We start from the raw sequence: 6055 nt of genomic DNA, 5'->3' as shown, positions 1-6055 counted from the left end.
GGGAAAGTGCTGTATCAATTGTTATATTGCTTTGGATTGAGCAGGACCTTTCCATATAACTCTGATAACTCCATGAAAGACACTCTACCCTTCTAATTGACAATATCATTTAAAAACAAATACTCTTCCACTAAATATAGGTAATTTATAAACGCACATTTGAGTAGTGGCATAGATATTGTAATATTTGTTCTATCCTTTCAGGGGGATGAAATTGAAATTGTAGCCAGTTCTGCACTGCTGTTTGAAAAGAGAAATTCTTTGAAAAAAGTCTAATTTGCATTAAATCAAAATGAGACAGCGGAAATCTGTACTCAGGCCAAAAAGGCTATTTTAAACAAGGATTTAGCTTTCTTAGTAGTCACTTGAGAATATATTTAGGGTTCAAGTAGAACTTTTGAATAAGTGAAGCTTTAGAGATGTTTAGTGCTTTTATTATTTAATAATCTCAACACACCAATTCATATTATTATTATTAATTGTATAGCGGAGCTAGTTTAATTGTTATAAAGAGCCTGCAAACAACCCTGCATCCCACTGCTGGCTATGCTTCTTAACTTCTTGTCAATCACGGGGGCACTTGTTTTCACTTTGGAAAAAATCGTGTGCCCAATGAAACGGCTCCTGTTCTAGATCATACAATATGCATATTATTATCACGAATTGGATAAAAACTCTGAAGTTTCTATAAACTGTTTTGAATTATATCTGTGAGTAAAACAGAACTCATTTTGCAGCAAACTTCAAACAGGAAGTGAAAAATCTGAAAACGAGGCTCGTTTTCAGGGCTTGCCTATTCAACCGCTTTTATTTATCCGATATGCAGTGCACTTCATACGCCTTCCATCTAGATGTGTACAGGCAGTGGAAGGTGGAACTGGGGTGTCTAGCTTGATCTGAGGCCGAACAGAGCTTTTGGGTGACAGGTCGGTATTTTCTTTGTCTTCGACGGCGCTGCGGAGGGACCTCGCATTGTCTTCTGAAAAGCGTTCGTATCGACTGGCGAATATTCCGGCTCTGATTTTATTTGATACATATGATAATAACATCATAATAGTTTTTTTTCAACGAGTTTACCAGTTTATTCAACGTTTATTGGGACTTTTGGAGTTTTCCGTTTCTTTGCCCACAGAGAGGATGGGAATGTTAGCAACCTTGGCTAGCAATTGTGGCGGCGAATTCGACAGAAGAAATGGACATTTCTAAAACCAAACAAAGATTTACTTCTGGAAATAGGACTCCTTGTACACATTCTGATGGAAGTCAAAAGTAAGACAACATTTATGATGTTATTTCGTATTTCTGTGTAATATTGTTAATGTTTATTCTCCGCCGTGTTGGTTGAGCACTGTCTCACAATAACCCAAGCTGTTAGTGTTGGTAAAGTTATTTAAAAATGCCAAGCGGTTGCATTAAGAACCAGTGTATCTTTCATTTGGCCATACAAAGAGTATTTTATTGTAAAGTTTATGATGAGTTCTTTGGTCAGATTAGGTCAAATATATCTTGGAGATTCTTGGTGGAATCGTTGCTACGTATTCACAATGTGTATAACCAGGATTTTGTAGATTATAAATATGCCATTTTCGAAGAAGAATAGCATGTATTGTATACATGAATGTTTTAAGACTGTCATCTGATGAAGTGTTGCCAAAGGTAGTGTTTATTTTATAATCTTTTGTTTTGCTTGGTTTTTGCGAATGAGCTACTTTTGCGGGTGATAAAATGTCGTTGTGTGTTTGGCTATGTGGTAAGTTACTATATATTCGTATATTGTGTTTTTTGCTGTAAAACACTTAAAAAATCGAAATTTGGAATGGATTCACAAGATGTTGTCTCTTCATTTTTTACATCTTTTAAGCCAAAACACACAACGATATTTCACCATTGTTTCTCACCGCATAGGTAGATTTTCACAAAACGACAAAATAGAGAAAGAATTTGTCCTCCAAGAAATAAGCTTCATCAGATGACGTCTTAATAACAATGTTATACCTATACTTGTATGTTTTGTTCAATAAATTGTGCATTATTGGATGGTATAAATCCGAGTTTGTACTATTGCCCACTCAGATCGAAAAATAGCACCAAAGAGAGCCTGAATAATTTTACGAGGAGCGAATCGTGAGAATACTAATCCTTCAGTCATAGGAAAACATGTATGGTAAAAATATCATGGTGTAATCAGGCATTTTTTCTAAGTGTTGTTGTTATTTAAGTTGTATGTTTCAGTGATTAGCCAGGTAAGGGTTGACTGAGAACTATCATACTCATGTTACAGCACAACCTGGGGAATAGCTACAAGGGGAGAAGAGGGGATTGAATGGAGCAATTCTAGGAACCGGGGAGTTAGGTGTGCCATTGAATGGTATGACGGACAGGATTGGGAAGTGTTAGCAGGAACTGTGGTTATTACAGTCTCCTACTGCTTGCGGTCAGTTGCTATGTGGGATTTTGAAGTGACCACAGAGAGTCAAGGACAGCCCATATGGGTAACGGGTTTTCCCATCAAGTAAGACGGCACGGCCTACTGTTTGGTCATGGGGATGTTTTAGATCTAAGAGGGAAGGGTCCTAACTGACCCTCTCCAACACCAACTTGCTAGAACAGCATTCTGTTCTCCCATCGTCCCCATACCTGGGACTTTTTACCAGGACAAAACAACCCCTGCTGCTTACTTACTTCTAGGAAGCTAAATAACAGCAGCGGGATAGTGATGGGTTGGAGCGGTTCAGCTGGCTAATATAATGAATCTGAAGGGTGTTGTGATTATATTAACTATAAATGCACTAAAGATACAATCTCCTTAATAAGTCTTCACTTTGTCAAAAGACTTATTTGAGGACCTCTAAATGTGGTTTCTCGATAACATACTAAGAAAATGTGAATCCACTGGTTTAAATAGTGCTTTTGCCTGTGTCAGATTTTGATTGTCTCTATTTTGATTGATTGCAAATGATATCATTTTTCTAAGTATCTTTTTTCAAACAGCATTGCAGAGCCTGGCTACGAATTTAAATTTTCATATCCACCTGAAAGGAACATATATTCATTGCTGAATTTTAATATGTGCTTTGGTTTGATAAAATATGCTGTATCTTATGTGGAAACAGTCTTCGAATAATTGTCAGTTTTTGTTATTTCAAATTATAGTTGTAAAATTGGGTAATGGTGAGTTGTCTTTATATGAGTTAATCAGAAATATATGAAAGGGTCTGCTCGTCCAAGATTATACAGTTGATTACATGCATTACAACGCAATAATATGTGAGGCTGGTGGCAGCAAGAAGGAGGTAGTGGGAAGGTGGTGCTGCTGCCCAATTTTATACAGATCAAAGACTTTGCAAGCGGGAAAAAAATACAGTAAATATGGAAAGTATATGATCCAGTTTCATTTGGAAGGACATGATGGTTGATATTGTGCATTACATGGTGATTGGCAAAGATGTGGGCAGAGATGTCCTCCTGCTCTGATGATTCGGATTGTGCTTTTCAAGCTAATGCAGAATTTCGTAGTGAGAATTTGTTATTAAAACGTTTACTGTGAGAAGGATGATAAGTAGAGAAATGAGGAGGAGGTGGTAATTCTAATAAAGCGGTTTATTAAGCTGCAAGATTCTTCTAGTAATCGCGCATTCTGGATCCTTCTGTCTTGACGTATGACTGTCTGGAGGTGGCCTCTAAACTTGAGTACAGATTATAATAGGCAAACAACAAGTGAGGTTATTCTGGTTAGTACTGTGCCTACGATTGGTGCGATTCGTGGATGTGGGGTTGTCGTTCGCCTGTATGTCGAGTTTCCGATTGGCCCTATCCACGTTCTTTGTCTTAGAGTCATCCTGAGCAGAATGCATTGTGCTCTGTTTTTAGAACAGGGGCCTATTCATGGGGGAGGGGTTGAGTGGTGTTCGGGGTCTGTGGTTGACTTAATAGGGTACGATAAGTGTGGGGGTTAGTGGGGTGGGTGGATTTGTGTTCCAAGTATAGCTTGTCGCTGAGTAGTGGTTAAATGTACATAGTTCCATTTAGTCTTAAGACAATTCTTAGCAGTTATACAGCTGTAAATTGAGCCATTTTTTAGTTATGTGCCCCAAAAATGGAGGCAGGTGGCAGCAGGAAGAGGTAGGGAACTGGTCTGTCTGCCCAATATAAAAGACCAAACCTTGCAGAGAAAAAAGAAAATAGCATAAATAGGAATGTTTGCCAGTTTCATTTGATGACCAGGATGTTGATATCTGTGCCATACAGATTGCAAATTTGTTGGGAAGAGATTTTGATTTACTGATTCCATGGTACAGGGTGTGTGAGTTGATTCAAGACTTGTGCTTATCAGCTAAAGTTTTATAGAATTCTTGCCAATAATATGCTGAATATTTGGGGAATACAATCTAAGCGCTGCAGATTTTGTTGTGAGGATACAGAATTTACTATTTATTTTCGTATTGTCAAGCAGCCGGTCAGGAATGGCTGAAAATGCATAACATTGATCTAAAATTGACCCTAGAAATACTGAAGATCTGGAGACCAGGTCAGTCAATTACTAATATACTAACGCTCTAATTAAAAGATGACCTCACTGTAGAGTTTATTCAATTAGATATGCTGCATAGAAATCCCAAAATGGTTGCCAGTTGAGACAGGTGGGATGGGCTAAGGGAAGCTGAGGACTGATGTGGAATTGGAGACAAGCAGGAGTGGAGTTGCTGGGCAAAGGATAGAATGACAGATGAAAAATAAACTGTATAAAAGGTAAATACATGACAGAGAGGTTGTGTTGATAAAATTGAGGCTGATGCCATGCAGGTGTTTGTACAAATCAAGTTTATATAGGCCTTCGTACATCAGCTAATATCTCAAAGTGCTGGTACAAATGCACCAAGATGGACATGGCGCTGTACATGCACTCAAACATTGTTGGCCATGCTGTTGTATTGTCCTGGATGTTTTTCATGGTTGTTTCTTTTGTTCGTTGGTGGGGCAGGGAATGGAATTCTATTTATTCTCTGTCTGGAATCTGATGGTTGAGGGGTTGCTCTTGGAACTGTGTTGGGCCCACGTGTTTGACATTGTGGGAGATCTGTCCATGTGCCCTTGACCCCGTTTACATCTCTGGATCAGAGGGTGTTAGATGACTAATGTGTAGTTGGGCAATTTCCCTGCAAGATTGTTTATGAGAAGAAATAGCCTCCAGCTTAATTTACACTTCGTTCATGATGTGATCCAATTACTTAATGATCAACGTTTGTAGGTTCTACACATTGTATAACAATGTCTAACCCGTCCAGGTCTGCTTTGTGACCAGATTAGATGGTGAAGCATACAAATTTGGACCATGATGCCTGCTGATATAAGTCAATGGTACTACCTGTCAGTGAGTTGAGGCAGGTACAGTTGATAAATAAATAGTTTGACCATCCAGATCACACCGCCTGAGGTGGTCAGGAAAGTCTGATCACAATGAGTATTAAACTTCTCTACAAATGCCTAAAGGGGGGCACAGATTACAGACATCAAGACAACGGCACGTTAGCCCAAGGTACAAATGAGTGCGGTGAAAAGTGTGTAAGAGAGAATACCAGACACATGGTCAGTAATATTGGTYTGACATTTAGTAATATACAAGAGGCAACCAGTATCGTCTTCCAGCCACYTCATTTAATTCAGACCAACAACCACAGTTCAGAAATTGTTTAAGAAATGTTTCAGCACAAAATGCACAGGTTTACAATGGTCACTGAAGTCGATTTGGCAGTTGGAGGAACACAGCACGACCCGATGAAAATGTCCCAGAAGCCTTGTACATCTTCAGGTTCCCCAGGAAGATATCCTGCAAGACAAACCATCAGTACCAGCATTCTAGTTCCCAGTCATGTGTGCATGAACATATACACTCACATTCAGTAACAGGTGTAAGCCACATCCAAGTACTTATAGGTTCCGACACAGGGGTCGCCGAACACGGAGTTGGATACCTTGACGATACACTGGCGCTCTCCGTCACACCTGTGTGAAACAGGTAGAGGTTAACATCACAGCCAATGAGTGCCTACAGGTA

The 6055-nt window shown here is 39.1% G+C and overlaps 1 long non-coding RNA gene across 1 annotated transcript; it reads right to left on the bottom strand.

The window, feature by feature from the left end:
• Positions 1-5633: 5633 nt before the first annotated feature.
• LOC112079891 (uncharacterized) lies at positions 5634-6017 on the bottom strand. The gene is made up of 2 exons (XR_002896081.2): positions 5896-6017; positions 5634-5827 (listed from the first exon to the last, which is right to left on the bottom strand). It is a non-coding gene; the product is annotated as an uncharacterized lncRNA (long non-coding RNA).
• Positions 6018-6055: the final 38 nt, after the last annotated feature.

The sequence above is a fragment of the Salvelinus sp. IW2-2015 genome, unplaced genomic scaffold (genome assembly GCF_002910315.2).
Source record: "Salvelinus sp. IW2-2015 unplaced genomic scaffold, ASM291031v2 Un_scaffold10105, whole genome shotgun sequence".
Taxonomy (NCBI): Eukaryota; Metazoa; Chordata; class Actinopteri; order Salmoniformes; family Salmonidae; genus Salvelinus; species Salvelinus sp. IW2-2015.
Note: the sequence above shows the minus strand (reverse complement) of the source record. Positions and strands in the feature narration are given on the sequence as shown.